The sequence below is a fragment of the Ranitomeya variabilis genome, chromosome 2, assembly GCF_051348905.1.
Source record: "Ranitomeya variabilis isolate aRanVar5 chromosome 2, aRanVar5.hap1, whole genome shotgun sequence".
NCBI classification, from domain to species: domain Eukaryota; kingdom Metazoa; phylum Chordata; class Amphibia; order Anura; family Dendrobatidae; genus Ranitomeya; species Ranitomeya variabilis.
The window spans coordinates 680,663,258-680,682,837 of record NC_135233.1 but is presented as its reverse complement, the minus strand read 5'-3'; positions in this window follow the sequence as shown (position 1 = coordinate 680,682,837).

Below are 19,580 nucleotides of genomic sequence, written 5' to 3'. Positions count from 1 at the left end.
CACCTGACTAAAGGTGTGGAGGGCAAACTCTGCTGCCCAGAGCTTCCAGCTTAGCTGACTAGATACATACTGATAAGCTGGACAAATGAGCAAAACATAGAAAGTGCTAAACAACAAAGTCCACAACAAGTGAACTGCAAAAAGACAAGCAAGGACTTAGCTTTGCTGAAATGGTCAGAGTGACAGGGAAATCCTCAGAGAGCCATGACTCCAAGCTCAACAATTGACAACTGGCATTGAATTAGGGAAAAGGCCAGACTAATATAGCAGAGCCAGAAAGACGATCAGTGAAAAAAACTGCTGATGCTAAATCCAAGAAGCAGCCATACCACTCAAAACCACAGGAGGGAGCCCAAGAGCAGAACTCACAAAAATGCTACTTATAACCACCAGAGGGAGCCCAAGAGCGGAATTCACAACAGTACCCCCCCCCCTTGAGGAGGGGTCACTGAACCCTCACCAGAGCCCCCAGGCCGATCAGGACGAACCAAATGAAAAGCACGAACCAAATCGGCGGCATGGACATCGGAGGCAACCACCCAAGAATTATCCTCCTGGCCATAACCCTTCCACTTGACAAGATACTGAAGCCTCCGCCACGAAAAACGAGAATCCAAAATTTTCTCAACCACATATTCCAACTCCCCCTCAACCAACACCGGGGCAGGAGGATCAACAGATGGAACAACGGGTACCACATATCTCCGGAACAAAGATCTATGGAAAACATTGTGGATGGCAAAAGAGGCTGGAAGGGCCAAACGAAAAGACACTGGATTGATAATTTCAGAAATCTTATAAGGACCAATAAACCGAGGCTTGAACTTAGGGGAAGAAACCTTCATAGGAACATGACGAGAGGATAACAGGACCAAATCCCCCACACGAAGCCGAGGACCAACACACCGACGGCGGTTAGCAAAACGCTGAGCCTTTTCCTGAGACAACATCAAATTTTCTACCACATGAGTCCAAATCTGCTGCAACCTGTCCATCACAGAATCCACACCAGGACAATCAGAAGGCTCAACCTGCCCTGAAGAAAAACGAGGATGGGAACCAAAATTACAAAAAAAAGGCAAAACCAAAGTAGCCGAACTGGCCCGATTATTAAGGGCAAACTCGGCCAACGGCAAGAAAGCCACCAAATCATCCTGATCAGCAGACACAAAGCATCTCAAATAGGCTTCCAAGGTTTGATTAGTTCGCTCAGTTTGGCCATTTGTCTGAGGATGGAACGCCGAAGAAAAAGACAAATTAATGCCCATCTTAGCACAAAAGGCCCGGCAAAACCTGGAAACAAACTGGGAACCTCTGTCAGACACAATATACTCCAGAATGCCATGCAAACGAACCACATGCTGAAAAAATAATGGAACCAAATCAGAGGAGGAAGGCAATTTAGGCAAAGGTACCAAATGGACCATTTTAGAGAACCGGTCACAAACCACCCAGATAACAGACATCCTCTGGGACACAGGTAGATCCAAAATAAAATCCATGGAAATATGCGTCCAAGGCCTCTCCGGGACAGGCAAAGGCAAAAGCAACCCACAAGCGCGGGAACAGCAAGGCTTAGCCCGGGCACAAGTCCCAAAGGACTGCACAAAAGAACGCACATCCCGCGACAAGGAAGGCCACCAAAAGGACCTAGCAACCAAATCTCTGGTACCAAAAATCCCAGGATGACTGGCCAACACAGAACAATGGACCTCAGAAATTACCTTACTTGTCCATCTATCAGGAACAAACAGCTTCCCCACAGGACAGCGGTCAGGTTTATCAGCCTGAAATTCCTGAAGCACCCGCCGCAAATCAGGGGAGATGGCAGACAGAATCACCCCTTCCCTAAGAATGCCAACCGGCTCAAGGACTCCAGGAGAATCAGGCAAAAAACTCCTAGAGAGAGCATCCGCTTTAACATTCTTAGATCCTGGAAGATATGAGACCACAAAATCAAAACGGGAGAAAAACAGGGACCACCGAGCCTGTCTAGGGTTCAGCCGCTTGGCCGACTCGAGGTAAATCAGATTCTTATGATCGGTCAAGACCACAATGCGGTGCTTGGCTCCCTCAAGCCAATGCCGCCACTCCTCAAATGCCCACTTCATAGCCAACAACTCCCGATTACCGACATCATAATTGCGTTCCGCAGGCGAAAACTTTCGGGAAAAGAAGGCACATGGCTTCATCAAGGAACCATCAGAATTCCTCTGTGACAAAACGGCCCCTACCCCAATCTCAGAAGCGTCAACCTCAACCTGAAAAGGAAGAGAAACATCTGGCTGACGCAAGACAGGGGCAGAAGTAAATCGGCGTTTAAGCTCCTGAAAGGCCTCAACAGCCTCAGAGGACCAATTAGTCACATCAGCGCCTTTCTTCGTCAAATCGGTCAGGGGTTTAACCACACTAGAGAAGTTGGCAATGAAACGGCGATAAAAATTAGCAAATCCCAAAAATTTCTGAAGGCTCTTCACAGATGTGGGTTGAATCCAGTCATGAATGGCTTGGACCTTAACAGGATCCATTTCTATAGACGAAGGAGAAAAAATAAACCCCAAAAAAGAGACCTTCTGAACTCCAAATAGGCACTTAGACCCCTTCACAAATAGAGCATTATCACGAAGGATCTGGAATACCATCATGACCTGCTTCACATGAGACTCCCAATCATTGGAAAAAATCAAAATATCATCCAAATACACAATCAAGAATTTGTCAAGATAATTGCGGAAAATATCATGCATAAAGGACTGAAATACAGAAGGAGCATTAGAAAGCCTGAAAGGCATCACCAGGTATTCAAAATGGCCTTCGGGCGTATTAAATGCAGTTTTCCATTCGTCACCCTGTTTAATACGAACAAGATTATATGCCCCTCGAAGGTCAATCTTGGTAAACCAACTAGCCCCTTTAATCCGAGCAAACAAATCAGAGAGCAAAGGTAAAGGGTATTGGAATTTGACCGTGATCTTATTAAGAAGGCGATAATCAATACAGGGTCTCAAGGAGCCATCCTTCTTGGCAACAAAAAAGAATCTCGCTCACAATGGTGACGAAGACGGCCGAATATGCCCCTTCTCTAAAGACTCCTTTACATAGCTCCGCATGGCGGTATGTTCAGGCACAGACAGGTTGAAAAGTCGGCCCTTAGGGAACTTACAGTCAGGAATCAAGTCAATAGCACAATCACAGTCCCTATGTGGAGGAAGGGAACTGGACTTGGGCTCATCAAATACATCCTGGAAATCTGACAAAAATTCAGGAACATCAGAGGAGGGGGAAGAGGAAATTGACATTAAAGGAACGTCACTATGTACCCCTTGACAACCCCAACTAGTCACAGACATCGATTTCCAATCCAGCACTGGATTGTGTACTTGTAACCATGGAAAACCCAGTACAACAACATCATGTAAATTATGCAACACCAGAAAACGGCAATCTTCCTGATGTGCTGGAGCCATACACATAGTCAGCTGAGTCCAATACTGAGGTTTATTCTTGGCCAACGGTGTAGCATCAATACCCCTTAAGGGTATGGGACTCTGCAAAGGCTGCAAAGAAAAACCACAGCGCCTAGCGAATTCTAAGTCCATTAAGTTCAGAGCAGCGCCCGAATCCACAAATGCCATGACAGAAAAAGATGACAATGAGCAAATCAGGGTCACAGACAGGAGAAACTTAGGCTGCACAGTACTAATGGTAACAGATCTAGCGACCCTCTTAATACGCTTAGGGCAATCAGAAATAGCATGAGCAGAATCCCCACAGTAAAAACACAGCCCATTCTGACGTCTGTATCCCCTCTGTTCCGCTCTAGTCAAAATCCTATCACATTGCAGGACTCTGCTCAGAGGATGCTGCCATATGGTGCACCACTTTGCGTTCGCGCAGGCGCCGATCAATCTGAATGGCCAGAGACATAGATTCGCTCAAACCAACAGGCTTGGGGAACCCCACCATAACATCTTTCTGAAAATTGCTGCCAGAGCGTCCTCATTCCATTTAGTGAGCACAGACCATTTTCTGTTATGACCCCAATGGCGAGGGTCTCAGAGATATCAGCAAGTCTGCAAAGTACAAAAATCCAGCTCATAGGGCAGTGGTAACTGGGTTGACCATATATCTACTCCTAACGCCAACCCTAGAAGTAGCCGGGGAACATGCCTACGTTGGTCGCTAGATGTCTCGCGCCAGCCGGAGAGCTAACTACCCCTAGAAGAGGAAAACAAAGACCTCTCTTGCCTCCAGAGAAAGGACCCCAAAAGTAGGACACAAGCCCCCCACAAATAATAACGGTGAGGTAAGAGGAAATGACAAACACAGAGATGAACTAGGTTTAGCACAGAGAGGCCCACTTACTAATAGCAGAATATAGTAAGATAACTTACATGGTCAACAAAAACCCTATCAAAAATCCACGCTGGAGATTCAAGAACCCCCGAACCGTCTAACGGCCCGGGGGGAGAACACCAGCCGCCCTAGAGCTTCCAGCAAGGTCAGGATACAGATAATATACAAGCTGGACAAAAAATGCAAACAATAACGAATTGCAAAAAGCAAAAAAGCAGACTTAGCTTAATCAAGCAGGAACCAGGATCAGTAGACAAGAGCACTACAGATTAGCTCTGATATCAACGTTGCCAGGCATTGAACTGAAGGTCCAGGGAGCTTATAAAGCAACACCCCTGACCTAACGACCCAGGTGAGCATAAAAGGAATGACTGACAAACCCAGAGTCAAATCACTAGTAGCCACTAGAGGGAGCCAAAAAGTAAATTCACAACAGTACCCCCCCCTTAGTGAGGGGTCACCGAACCCTCACCAAGACCACCAGGGCGATCAGGATGAGCGGCGTGAAAGGCACGAACTAAATCGGCCGCATGCACATCAGAGGCGACCACCCAAGAATTATCCTCCTGACCATAGCCCTTCCACTTGACCAGGTACTGAAGCCTCCGCCTGGAGAGACGAGAATCTAAGATCTTCTCCACCACGTACTCCAACTCGCCCTCAACCAACACCGGAGCAGGAGGCTCAGCAGAAGGAACCACAGGCACAACGTACCGCCGCAACAAGGACCTATGAAATACGTTGTGAATGGCAAACGACACCGGAAGATCCAGGCGAAAGGATACAGGATTAAGGATCTCCAATATCTTGTAAGGACCAATGAATCGAGGCTTAAATTTGGGAGAGGAGACCTTCATAGGAACAAATCGAGAAGACAGCCATACCAAATCCCCAACACGAAGTCGGGGACCCACACCGCGGCGGCGGTTGGCAAAACGCTGAGCCTTCTCCTGTGACAACTTCAAGTTGTCCACCACATGATTCCAGATCCGCTGCAACCTATCCACCACAGAATCCACCCCAGGACAGTCAGAAGGCTCCACATGTCCCGAAGAAAAACGAGGGTGGAAACCAGAGTTGCAGAAAAATGGCGAAACCAAGGTGGCAGAACTAGCCCGATTATTAAGGGCAAATTCAGCCAACGGCAAGAAGGTCACCCAATCATCCTGATCAGAAGAGACAAAACACCTCAAATACGCCTCCAGAGTCTGATTAGTTCGTTCCGTTTGTCCGTTAGTCTGTGGATGAAAAGCGGACGAAAACGACAAATCTATGCCCATCCTACCACAAAAGGATCGCCAGAACCTGGAAACAAACTGGGATCCTCTGTCCGACACAATATTCTCAGGAATGCCGTGCAAACGAACCACGTTCTGGAAGAACACAGGAACCAGATCAGAAGAGGAAGGCAGTTTGGGCAAAGGAACCAGATGGACCATCTTGGAGAAACGATCACATATCACCCAGATGACAGACATGCCCTGAGATACCGGAAGATCCAAAATGAAATCCATAGAGATGTGTGTCCAAGGTCTCTTCGGGACAGGCAAGGGCAAGAGCAACCCGCTGGCACGAGAACAGCAAGGCTTAGCTCGAGCACAAGTACCACAGGACTGCACAAATGACCGCACATCTCTTGACAAGGAAGGCCACCAAAAGGACCTGGCCACCAGATCTCTGGTGCCAAAAATTCCCGGGTGCCCTGCCAACACTGAGGAATGAACCTCGGAAATGACTCTGCTGGTCCATTTAGCAGGCACAAACAATCTGTCAGGTGGACAAGAGTCAGGCCTACCAGCCTGAAATCTCTGCAACACACGTCGCAGATCTGGAGAAATAGCTGACAGGATAACTCCTTCCTTAAGAATACCCACAGGTTCAGCGACTCCAGGAGCATCAGGCACAAAGCTCCTAGACAGAGCATCGGCCTTCACATTCTTAGAACCTGGTAAATACGAAACCACAAAGTCAAAACGGGAGAAAAACAATGACCAGCGGGCCTGTCTAGGATTCAGGCGTTTAGCAGACTCGAGGTACATCAGATTTTTGTGATCAGTCAAGACCACCACACGATGCTTAGCACCCTCGAGCCAATGACGCCACTCCTCAAATGCCCACTTCATGGCCAACAACTCCCGATTGCCCACATCATAATTTCGCTCTGCCGGCGAAAACTTCCTAGAGAAAAAGGCACAAGGTCTCATAGTAGAGCAACCAGGGCCTCTCTGCGACAAAACGGCCCCTGCCCCAATCTCCGAAGCATCCACTTCAACCTGAAAGGGAAGTGAGACATCAGGCTGGCACAAAACAGGCGCTGAAGTAAACCGGCGCTTCAACTCCTGGAAAGCCTCCACGGCAGCAGGAGCCCAGTTAGCCACATCAGAGCCTTTCTTGGTCATATCCGTCAACGGTTTAACAACGCTAGAAAAATTAGCGATAAAACGGCGGTAGAAGTTAGCAAAACCCAAGAACTTCTGAAGACTCTTAACTGACGAGGGTTGAGTCCAATCATGAATAGCTCGAACCTTGACTGGGTCCAGCTACACAGCAGAAGGGGAAAAAATGAACCCTAAAAAGGGAACCTTCTGTACACCAAAGAGACACTTTGAGCCTTTAACAAACAAAGAATTTTCACGCAAAATCTTGAAAACCATCCTGACCTGTTCCACATGCGAGTCCCAATCATCAGAAAAAAACAGAATATCATCCAGATAAACGATCAAAAATTTATCCAGATACTTCCGGAAAATGTCATGCATAAAGGACTGAAAAACTGAAGGTGCATTAGAGAGCCCAAATGGCATCACCAAGTACTCAAAATGACCTTCGGGCGTATTGAATGCGGTTTTCCATTCATCTCCTTGCTTAATGCGCACAAGGTTGTACGCACCACGAAGGTCTATCTTGGTGAACCACTTGGCACCCTTAATCCGGGCAAACAAGTCTGACAACAACGGCAAAGGATACTGAAATTTGACAGTGATCTTATTCAAAAGCCGATAGTCAATACAAGGCCTCAAATATCCGTTCTTTTTAGCCACAAAAAAGAATCCCGCACCAAGAGGGGAAGAAGAAGGACGGATATGCCCCTTCTCCAGAGACTCCTTGATATATGAACGCATCGCGGTATGTTCAGGTACCGACAGATTAAACAGTCTTCCCTTAGGAAACTTACTGCCTGGAATCAAATCTATTGCACAGTCACATTCCCTATGAGGAGGCAATGCACTTGACCTAGACTCGCTGAAGACATCCTGATAATCAGACAAATACGCCGGAACTTCCGAAGGCGTAGAAGTAGCAATAGACACGGGCAGGGAATCTCCATGAATTCCATGACAGCCCCAACTTGACACTGACATTGCCTTCCAGTCCAAGACTGGATTATGGGTCTGTAACCATGGCAACCCCAAAACAACCAAATCATGCATCTTATGCAGAACAAGAAAACGTATCACCTCCCGATGTTCAGGAGTCATGCACATGGTAACCTGTGTCCAAAACTGCGGCTTATTTTCTGCCAATGGCGTAGCGTCAATACCCCTAAGAGGGATAGGATTTTCTAATGGCTCAAGAACAAAACCGCAACGCTTGGCAAATGACAGATCCATAAGACTCAGGGCAGCACCTGAATCTACAAACGCCACGACAGGATATGATGACAGTGAGCAAATCAAAGTTACAGATAGAATGAACTTAGGTTGCAAATTACCAATGGCGACAGGACTAACAACCTTAGTAAGACGCTTAGAGCATGCTGAGATAACATGTGCAGAATCACCACAGTAGTAACACAAGCCATTCTGGCGTCTATGAATTTTCCGCTCATTTCTAGTCAGGATTCTATCACATTGCATTAAATCAGGTGCCTGTTCAGATAACACCATGAGGGAATTTGCGGTTTTGCGCTCCCGCAACCGCCGGTCAATTTGAATCGCCAGGGCCATGGAATCATTCAGACCTGTGGGAATGGGAAAACCCACCATCACATTCTTAATGGCTTCAGAAAGGCCATTTCTAAAATTTGCAGCCAATGCACACTCGTTCCACTGGGTCAGCACGGACCATTTCCGAAATTTTTGGCAATACACCTCAGCCTCGTCCTGGCCCTGAGACATAGCCAGCAAGGCTTTTTCTGCCTGAATCTCAAGATTGGGTTCCTCATAAAGCAAACCGAGCGCCAGAAAAAACGCATCAATATCAGCCAATGCCGGATCTCCTGGCGCCAGCGAGAAAGCCCAATCCTGAGGGTCGCCCCGTAAAAAAGAAATAACAATTTTCACTTGCTGAGCGGAGTCTCCAGAGGAACAGGGTCTCAGGGACAAAAACAATTTACAATTATTCCTGAAATTTCTAAACTTAAATCGGTCTCCGGAAAACAGTTCAGGAATCGGTATCTTAGGTTCTGACATAGGATTTCTGGTAACATAATCTTGTATGCCCTGCACACGAGCAGCAAGCTGGTCCACACTTGTAATCAAGGTCTGGACATTCATGTCTGCAGCAATCACAAGCCACTCAAAGGTAAAGGGGAAAAGAAAAGAAAAAAAATGAGAGAGAAAAAAAACAAACTCAGAACTTTCTTTCTTATAATCCCACTTCTGCAATGCATTTAACATTTAGTACTGGCCTGGCAAACTGTTATGACCCCAATGGCGAGGGTCTCAGAGATATCAGCAAGTCTGCAAAGTACAAAAATCCAGCTCATAGGGCAGTGGTAACTGGGTTGACCATATATCTACTCCTAACGCCAACCCTAGAAGTAGCCGGGGAACATGCCTACGTTGGTCGCTAGATGTCTCGCGCCAGCCGGAGAGCTAACTACCCCTAGAAGAGGAAAACAAAGACCTCTCTTGCCTCCAGAGAAAGGACCCCAAAAGTAGGACACAAGCCCCCCACAAATAATAACGGTGAGGTAAGAGGAAATGACAAACACAGAGATGAACTAGGTTTAGCACAGAGAGGCCCACTTACTAATAGCAGAATATAGTAAGATAACTTACATGGTCAACAAAAACCCTATCAAAAATCCACGCTGGAGATTCAAGAACCCCCGAACCGTCTAACGGCCCGGGGGGAGAACACCAGCCGCCCTAGAGCTTCCAGCAAGGTCAGGATACAGATAATATACAAGCTGGACAAAAAATGCAAACAATAACGAATTGCAAAAAGCAAAAAAGCAGACTTAGCTTAATCAAGCAGGAACCAGGATCAGTAGACAAGAGCACTACAGATTAGCTCTGATATCAACGTTGCCAGGCATTGAACTGAAGGTCCAGGGAGCTTATATAGCAACACCCCTGACCTAACGACCCAGGTGAGCATAAAAGGAATGACTGACAAACCCAGAGTCAAATCACTAGTAGCCACTAGAGGGAGCCAAAAAGTAAATTCACAACAATTTTCTAAATTTCTGGCAGTATAATTCTGCCGCTTCCTGACCCTGACACAGGGCCAACAGTGTTTTCTCAGCATGCTCTACAGAGTTAGGTTCGTCATACAATAATCCAAGCGATTGAAAAAATGTATCTACATTAAGCAATGCCGGATCCCCTGACTCAAGGGAGAATGCCCAGTCCTGAGGGTCACCACGCAGCAGAGAAATAACTATTTTTACTTGCTGAATGGGGTCACCAGAGGAACGGGGTTTCAGAGCAAAAAACAATTTGCAGTTATTTTTAAAGTTCAAAAACTTAGATCTATCCCCGTAAAACAAATCTGGAGTAGGAATTCTAGGCTCTAAGGCCGGAGTCTGAACAACATAATCTTGGATACTCTGTACTCTTGCAGCAAGCTGATCCACACGAGAAAACAACCCCTGAACATCCATGCCCGCATCCAAATCCTGAATCACCCAGAGATTAAGAGGAAGGAAAAAGACAAAACAGACTAAAGAAAAAAAAAATGGCTCAGAACTCTTTTTCTTTTCCTTCTTTTGAGATGCATTCAGCTCATTTTTGGCCAGTTGTACTGTTATGGTCTGGTGATTAAGGAGCGACATGCGACTAGCTCTGGGCAGGTGGTAACTATACCGACCGCAATTCCTGATCTTAACACAGACACTAGCAGTAGCCGTGGGATGTTCCTGTCACTCCCTGGACACCTCGTCACAGCCGGAGATCTAGCTACCCCTAAAGGTAGAAGCAGGAAAGCTATCTTGCCTCAGAGAAAATCCCCAAAGGATAGGACAGCCCCCCACAAATAATGACTGTGAGAGGAGAAGGAAATGACATACGGAGTATGAAACAAGATTTAGCAAAGGAGGCCTCTACTAGCTAGAAAGAATTAGTACAGGACAGAACACTGTGCGGTCAGTAATAAAAACTAGAAAAAGTCCACCGCAGAGAAATGCAAAAATCTCCACACCTGACTAAAGGTGTGGAGGGCAAACTCTGCTGCCCAGAGCTTCCAGCTTAGCTGACTAGATACATACTGATAAGCTGGACAAATGAGCAAAACATAGAAAGTGCTAAACAACAAAGTCCACAACAAGTGAACTGCAAAAAGACAAGCAAGGACTTAGCTTTGCTGAAATGGTCAGAGTTACAGGGAAATCCTCAGAGAGCCATGACTCCAAGCTCAACAATTGACAACTGGCATTGAATTAGGGAAAAGGCCAGACTAATATAGCAGAGCCAGAAAGACGATCAGTGAAAACAGCTGCTGATGCTAAATCCAAGAAGCAGCCATACCACTCAAAACCACAGGAGGGAGCCCAAGAGCAGAACTCACAAAAATGCTACTTATAACCACCGGAGGGAGTCCAAGAGCGGAATTCACAACACCTGTCCAACTTTGGTCTAAAGGTAAAACCGTCCAAATGCCATCTGCTAAAACCCAAGGTGCAGTACCTGGGCCATGTGTTGAGTGCTGACGGGGTGGCCCCAGACCCCGACAAAGTCATGGTGATCAAGGACTGGCCAAAGCCCGGCAACCTCCATGAGGTCCGGCAGTTCCTCGGGTTGGTAGACTATTACAGGAGGTTCATCAAGGACTTCAACAAGAAGGCCGTGCCATTGCAAGACCTGTTGGTGGGCCAATCCAGGAAGACCAAGGGTAAGAATACCCCATTTGATTGGAACGGGGGACTGGAAGAATCGTTCACGTGCTTAAAGTTGGCACTGATGGGAGAAGAGGTACTGGCCTACCCTGAATATGATCAACTGTTTGTGCTGTGTACGGATGCCAGCAACGTGGGACTGGGAGCTGTGTTGTCCCAGGTCCAGAAAGGCAAGGAGAGGGTAATCGCTTACGCCAGCAGAAAACTTCATCCTACTGAAAGGAATCCGGACAACTACAGTTCCTTTAAGCTGGAATTCCTCGCCATCGTTTGGGCAGTGACCTAGAGGTTCAAACACTACCTGGCCTCAGCAAAATTCACCGTCTTCACTGATAACAATCCACTAACGCATCTGGACACATCAAAGCTCGGTGCTTTGGAGCAGCGGTGGATGGCCCAGTTGTCCAATTACGACTTCACCATCAAGTACCGGGCAGGGCACAAGAAAGCGAATGCCGATGCATTGTCCTGGATGCCCAACTTGCCAGAAACGAGAGAAGACCCTGAGGCACTTGAAGAGGTAGAGCTGCCCGCTTTCCATCACCCCAAGGCCACCCAGTGCTCCCATCAGGTGGAGAACAGGCGCAGGAATTAGCAGGGTGCCACGCTGAACCCCCTGCCCCATCACGGGTGGGCAGAGACCCAGGATGGTGACCCTGCGGTCCGTCGGGTGAAAGAGCTTCTGACGCAGGCAGTTTTGCATCCCGGCCCGGATGACCCACAAGAGACACAACAGCTGTGGAGGGGGAGAGGCAAACTGTTCATTCACAATGGTAAGCTGTGCCGGAGAAGTATCGACCTGCGCACTCATGAATTGGTATGGCAGATTGTGGTCCCAAGACAAGATGTGCCAATGGTTCTGGGAGTGTACCACGATGGGGCAGGACACTTCAGATGGAGGAAGCTGGAGAGGCTACTCCATGGGAGGTTCTACTGGATTGGCATGAAGAAAGCCATCGAGAAGTGGTGTTGGGAATGTGGCCCCTGTAGCCTACGAAGGAAGGACTGTGACAGCCAACGGGCTGCCTTGCAGCGCATCATCACCAAACGGCCGCTCGAACAGGTCGCGCTAGATCATGTGAAGCTAACACCTAGTCGGTCAGGCTATATCTACGCCCTCACCATCATGGACCACTACTCTAGATTCCTGGTAGTCATGCCCGTCAAAGATCTAATGGCCAGGACGGCCGCCAAAACCTTCCAGCAGTACTTCTGTAGACCCCATGGGTACCCGGAAAAGGTACTGACCGATCAGGGGCCAGCATTTGAAGCGGAGGTGTTCCAGGAGTTCTGCAATCTGTACGGGTGTAAGAAGATCAGAACCACACCGTACCATCCACAAACCAACGGGATGTGTGAGAAGATGAACCAAGTGGTAATCGACTTACTGAAGACCTTACCTGTGGAGGAACGGAATTTATGGCCAACAAAGTTGCCCGACTTGGTAGACATGTACAACCACATCCCAGTGAACTCCACCAACTGCACTCCAGTGTACCTGATGCGAGGAAGATCTAGTAAGTTGCCTGTTGATCTGGACATGGGGGTCCTAACTCCCGAAGATACCTCGCCAGATGCAGATTGGGATACAGAAAGGCAGCAAAGAAACCGCAAAGTACAGGAATGCGTGGAAAGAAGTCTCGCCCAAGCCAGACAAAAACAAGAAAGGGACTACAACCAGCACGCCCCTGCTATTCCCTTGTCACCCGGTGAGCGAGTACTCAAATGGAAGAGGAGGCTACACAAGCTTGACGATCAATGGGAAGCGGAACCATATACCATCCTGCCATCCGATTTCGACAACACGAAGGTCTGTCTCATCAGCAAAGATGGAGGGGAAACCTCAATGGCAATATCCAGGGACCACCTTAAAATATGCCCTGATAAGTTGAGAGAGAGGGAAACAGATCCAGGAACCTCTCCACCTGTAGAGGAGGAGAAGATTATACACACTGTTCTTGGCGATTTTCCCCAGTCTTGGACTCAAATAAATCAGGCCATCGTGGTACCTATCTTAACGTTTCGTCAACTGACACCGCCAGAACTAAATATGATGCCAGATCATCCGGACCCGCAATCACAGCAGACCCCGCCAGAGGATGCTATGCCAACCGTTGAACCAGCAAGTCTTCCCTCTGCTATCGGAGAATCTGCCATACCCACCAGTAGTAGCAGCAGCCCTGAGAGCTCCAGTATGCCAGTGCTACCCAGACTCACTAGAAGTGTAGCTAGAAGACAGTGCACTACACCAGCAATAGCAAGCATAGCGGGCCCTGTTAGGCCAATAGCAACACCTGCACTGCGGAGGTCTACATGTAGCACTAAGAATCAAACTCCACTTTGCTACAAAACTTGGAGATATTAACGATAGTTGCTATTTGGTTGAAAATGTTGGTGTAAATATCTTTGTTACAGGTTTAAAAAAATGGACAATGGAGTAATGGACAGTGAATTGCTCCAAAACTTTCGCAGGGACCCCTTTGTTTACCCGGGGTCCCTACTGTTTCAAGGTTGCACCCACTGAACTGGGAGTCATGAACTGTGCATGACCAAACTTTCGCAACGTTCAAGTGTCCTCACCTCCCATAAAGGGAAGCCCTGTTATATTTACTTGTTCATAGCATTTACTTGTTCATAGCATTTACTTGTTCATAGCATTTCAAAATTTTGTATGTCTGTTGCTAACATGTATTGTTGTTCTTCTTTTCCCAGTCCGGGAGTACTGGATTCAACCGGGGGGAGTGCAGCACCCCAGAGTCCTGGTCGTTGCGGTACTGTCGCTCCTCCACTAAGGGGAGTGATGGTACATCTGATTGCACTAAAAGCGTTCACCTTGCAGGTATCACAGACACACATTACACTTCACACTCCGGCCACCAAGGGGAGCAAAGGGTTCTATGTATTAGGCCACTCCTCACACTCTGGTAAAACTGGGGGTTGGATAGGAAGTCAGGGAGAAAGTAGCTGGGGAGAGCTCGAGAGAGGACCTGTCAGGGGTGGGATCCTGACAGAGCCCTAGAAAAAGGACAGATCGTTACGGAGCCGTGCCTGTGCCTTATAGCGGCAGACTCCTAAGAAAGGACACGAAGCGAAGCATATTGTGGAGAAGTGAGAAACGGGATCACAGCACAAGGGAGATAGAACCAGAAGGAGTCGTGCCTCAAGATCAGCAACATCCTTCTGAGGCACGTAGCCGGCGGCCGGAACGCCGAGGAAGTAAGAGACTCTACGCATTACTTTGAACTACGGCCGGGCAGTTAACTTTAGGTTGGCTGTCTCACCTTTACACCTAATGAAGACAACGGAGGCAATTGTGGGAGAGGGGCGTCTCTAGGGTCCCTATAAAATAACTCCAGGCCTACCCTGTCATACGGGTGCGTCCTATCCATATCATCTGGGGGAAAGAGAGAGAAAGAACAGAAACATACACGACAGTTGTGAGGACTATCCCGTGGTGCTAAGCAGGGAGGTACTACAACACACAGGCGCTGGTAGGAAGGACACTGATTTCCACCTGAAAAGGGAACTCTGGATGTGCCTTCGGACCGGCCGGTCTCAGCCAGCCCTGTTAGCAGTGCTCTGGATTGCTGATGCCGAAGCCTTCAGTAAAGAGGTAAAGAGACTGCAACCCTGTGTCCTCGTTATTTACTGCGACCTACACCACCACCTAAACCTTTTATTGGGTGCCCCTTAGCAGGACCACGGACCGGGTCGGGCCACCGTGACATCCTCAGAACCGATAGACCCGGTACCGAGTACCCCGCCGTCCTGCGTCTGGGGGCCGCTCCATCTCCACAACACAGAACAAGTGTCAAATATTTCAATTATACCTTTCTCTGTAAATTCCACTCCTAGTTTGGCATACAAACATTGATGCAAAATACTGACCAAATACTGGAATATGAAAAAGCCCTGTGCTTTTTCATTATTATGTATTATACATTTTTATAGAGCCATTTATTCCATGGTGGTTTACATGTGAAAAGGAGGCAGATATAGACAAACACATTAACCCCTTTACCCCCGAGGGTTGTTTGCACGTTAATAAACGGGCCAATTATTACAAATCTGATCACTGTCCCTTTATGAGGTAATAACTCCGGAACGTTTCAACGGATCTTGGGAATTCTGAGAAAGTTTTCTCGTGACATATTGTGTTTCACGTTAGTGTTAAAATTTCTTCAATATTACTTGCGTTTATTTGTGTAAAAAATGGAAATTTGGCAAAAAATTTGGAAAATTTTGCAATTTTCAAACTTTGAATTTTTATGCCCTTAAAACAGAGAAATATGTCACACAAAATAGTTAATAAATAACATTTTCCACATGTCTACTTTACATCAGCACAATTTTGGAATTATAATTTTTTTTCGTTAGGAAGTTATAAGGGTTAAAATTTAACCAGTGATTTCTAATTTTTACAACAGAATTTACAAACCCATTTTTTTAGGGATCACCTCACATTTGAAGTCACTTTGAGGGGTCTATATGGCTGAAAATACCCAAAAGTTACACCGTTCTAAAAGCTGCACCCCTCAAGGTACTCAAAACCACATTCAAGAAGTTTATTAACCCTTCAGGTGTTTCATAGGGGCAGAAGCAACGTGAAAGGAAAAAATGAACATTTACAGTTAAGTCCATATATATTTGGACAGAGACAACATTAAAAGTAATTGGACAGATTAAATCATTTTAAATAAAATGTTCATTTCTAGTACTTGGTTGAAAAGCCTTTGTTGGCAATGACTGCCTGAAGTCTTGAACTCATGGACATCACCAGATGCCGTGTTTCCTCCTTTTTGATGCTCTGCCATGCAGTGGCGTAGGAAGGGGGGTGCGGGAGGGCGGGCTGCCCCGGGCGGCACAATGCGGGGGTGGGTCACCGGGCCGCGGTCGGCGCTGCAGGCTGCAGCTGTTGAACTGCCTGGCCGCCGCTGCACGGAACTGCTCGTTATGTCAGCTGACTCGCCGTATCCAACCAGAAGCCGCCTCCGCCTGACCAATAGCAGAAGTGGCTAGTTATGACGTCACTGTACGCGCTACCTGCTGGGAAATGGCGGCGCATGCTGCCGCGGGCACGTGAGGCGAAACTGCAGTGTCTGGCCCCAGCTTTACCGCGCAGGGAGCGCTCTCACCACCGATCTGTCTATAGCAGCAGGTAATGGCTCTGTATACACTGTGGTTCCTCCCCTCCAGGTGCATGCTGGGAGATGTAGTTGCACACTGCAGCCGGGGGGAGCACAGATAATGATGGTTGGTATGTGCAGAGTGATCTTTCCTGACTTTTACAGTGTGGCGTGACGTCAGCACACAGCAGAGATTCCTGCCTGGATTTATGCCAGAGAACTATTACTGCTGAGCGGGCTTTTCTGTGCTTCACAGGGTTAGAAGAAAAACAATTCACAGAATGCCCTTCTAGGTGCAGGCTGCCCTGGCATGCTGAGAGTTGTAGTGTTCCTGTGGGGCTGGCAGCTGCTACTCGGGCACATCCATATTCTATATGGGAGGGGTGAGCACCAGTGGCGTAGGAAGGGGGGTGCGGGCCCCCCTTCCTTCGTTGTAGCGCATCCTGAGTACATAGCCCGGGGCCGAGCGGGCACTCACCGGCCGTTTGGTAACCTTTGTGTGTATTTAGGGAGGGGAGGGGGGCGCCAAACTCAGGAACAGCCGCGGGCGGCAAAAGCTCTAGCTACGCCCCTGCTGCCAAGCCTTCACTGCGGTGGTTTTCAGTTGCTGTTTGTTTGTGGGCCTTTCTGTCTGCAGTTTAGTCTTTAACAAGTGAAATGCATGCTCAATTGGCTTGAGATCAGGTGACTGACTTGGCCATTCAAGAATATTCCACTTCTTTGCTTTAATAAACTCCCGGGTTGCTTTGGCTTTATGTTTTGGGTAATTATCCATCTGTAGTATGAAATGAGGACCAATCAGTTTGGCTCCATTTGGCTGGATCTGAGCACACAGTATGCTTCTGAATACCTCAGAATTCATTCGGCTGCTTCTGTCCTGTGTCACTTCATCAGTAAACACTAGTGACTAGTGTTGAGCGATACCGTCCGATACTTAAATCATCCACAAAAAACAGTGCAAAAAAAGACTTAATATAAAATTATTATTTTATTAGAATTCATACATATAAAAAAAACTAAATTTGATCAAATAAAGCTGATATACAGAAACACAAATGTAATGGTAAAATTAGACGCCACCCAAACAACATACATTAATAACATTAATAACCCTCCACAATGGTATAAAATAAACCAGCACTAATTTCCAAAAAAATTAGGAAAATATATAATAATAAATTGAGCAAAAGATGAAATAAATATTTATTTAAAAAACAAAATACGTGTAAAAAAGTATATATATATATGATGTGTATATAATCAAAGTGCAATGTGCTATATAAAGTGCCAAAGTATTCACACCTGGGCCTATAATATACAGGCCCATGAAATTATATGCACTACCAACCAAGAGTAAGTGCAATGTGCTAAATAAAGTGCCCAAAATACTGCTCAAAATATTTATACTTAAACTAAGCCTATATTGCACAAGCCCATACAAAATAACTAATATAGATGGTGCAAATGTGATAAATAAAGTGGCTACACAGTATATATTGCACTACATATAATCACAAAAGCACAACACCACATAGGTCATAAGGTACTCAGTGCTAAAGTGCAAACAGTGCTGGACGGATAAAATCAATTACCATACAAACATACCAGGGAGGATAATGTTAAATAAATATAGTGGCTCATAATACCTACATGTGTATAGTCCCTACGCGCGTTTCGGCGCCTGCCTTCTTCCGGGGGGTGTATACAACAAACACAGACAAAGAGTTTTTATAGGGTGCTAATTGGATGAGTCAGTGCTGGCCGGTTTAAACGGCGCATGCGCGGCCGCCCGGCCAATGGCCGCATCCATCCAGCGTCACCCCGGCAACGCCAACCTACAACAACGCCGCCAACAACAATTTGTTTTAACTCATAATTTTTTTACATTTAATGGCTCCTTCTTCCTGCAGCTCCAGGGAACAGCGATGGGCGCAGCTTGTGCGCCCTCTTACGCCAACCTGTTCCTGGGGCTGTGGGAGAGGGAGCTTTTTTCTACTGATGCCATGGATCGGGTAGTTTTTTGGACCCGTTTTATTGATGACATATTTTTTATCTGGCGTGGCAATTCAGTTGATCTTTTAAAATTTATTGAATTTTTAAATACAAATATTTTAAATATTAAGTTAACATGCCATTTTGATGCGTCCTCGGTTGATTTTTTAGATGTCACCATAAAACGGGACAATTTTGGGACCTTGCAGACTGATCTATATCGGAAAAAGACAGCTGTAAATTCAGTTTTGCATGCCTCTTCATCACACCCTAAACATGTTATAAATGCTATACCTGTTGGACAATTTTTAAGGTTGAGACGTGTGTGTTCATCTTTGGAAGTTTTTAAAATAAGGGCAGATGAAATGAAACAGAGATTTATGGATCGTGGTTACAGCCACAGATGTGTCAAGAAAGCCTACTATCGGGCCTTGAGGTCTGAACGTGAGAGTTTAATTTTTCCGGCACATAGGCCTCAGAAAGACGTTAAAATCAGATTAATCACTGAATATCATTCTCATTGGGATCTTATGCGTGATATTCTTGCAAAGAATTGGTCCATACTTACCAGTGATCCTATTTTAAAACACTATTTACCAGATCGACCATGTGTTACAGCACGTCGTGCACGTAACTTGAAGGATCATCTTACAAGAAGTTTTTATCCCATTAATAATCAATCCTTGTTGTTTCCTTCTCTTATTTCGAAACCTATTGAGAAGTGGGGCTGTGCCCCATGTGGGAATTGTATTGCGTGTCCCAATATTGATTGTGCTACTAATTTTGTGGGATCAGATAATAAAACTTACAAAATTACGCAGAAAATTACATGCAATACGAAAGCTGTAATATATCATGCGACATGTCCCTGTTCCAAGATTTACATCGGGTTGACAACCAGATGTTTGAAAACGCGTGTGCGGGAACACGTGAGGGACATTATAGCAGCAGCAAAGGAAACATCTGTGGAACATTTGAAGACGTTGCCACGACATTTTAAGATCTACCATAATTGTGATCCAACTGGTCTTCGTGTGATCGGTATA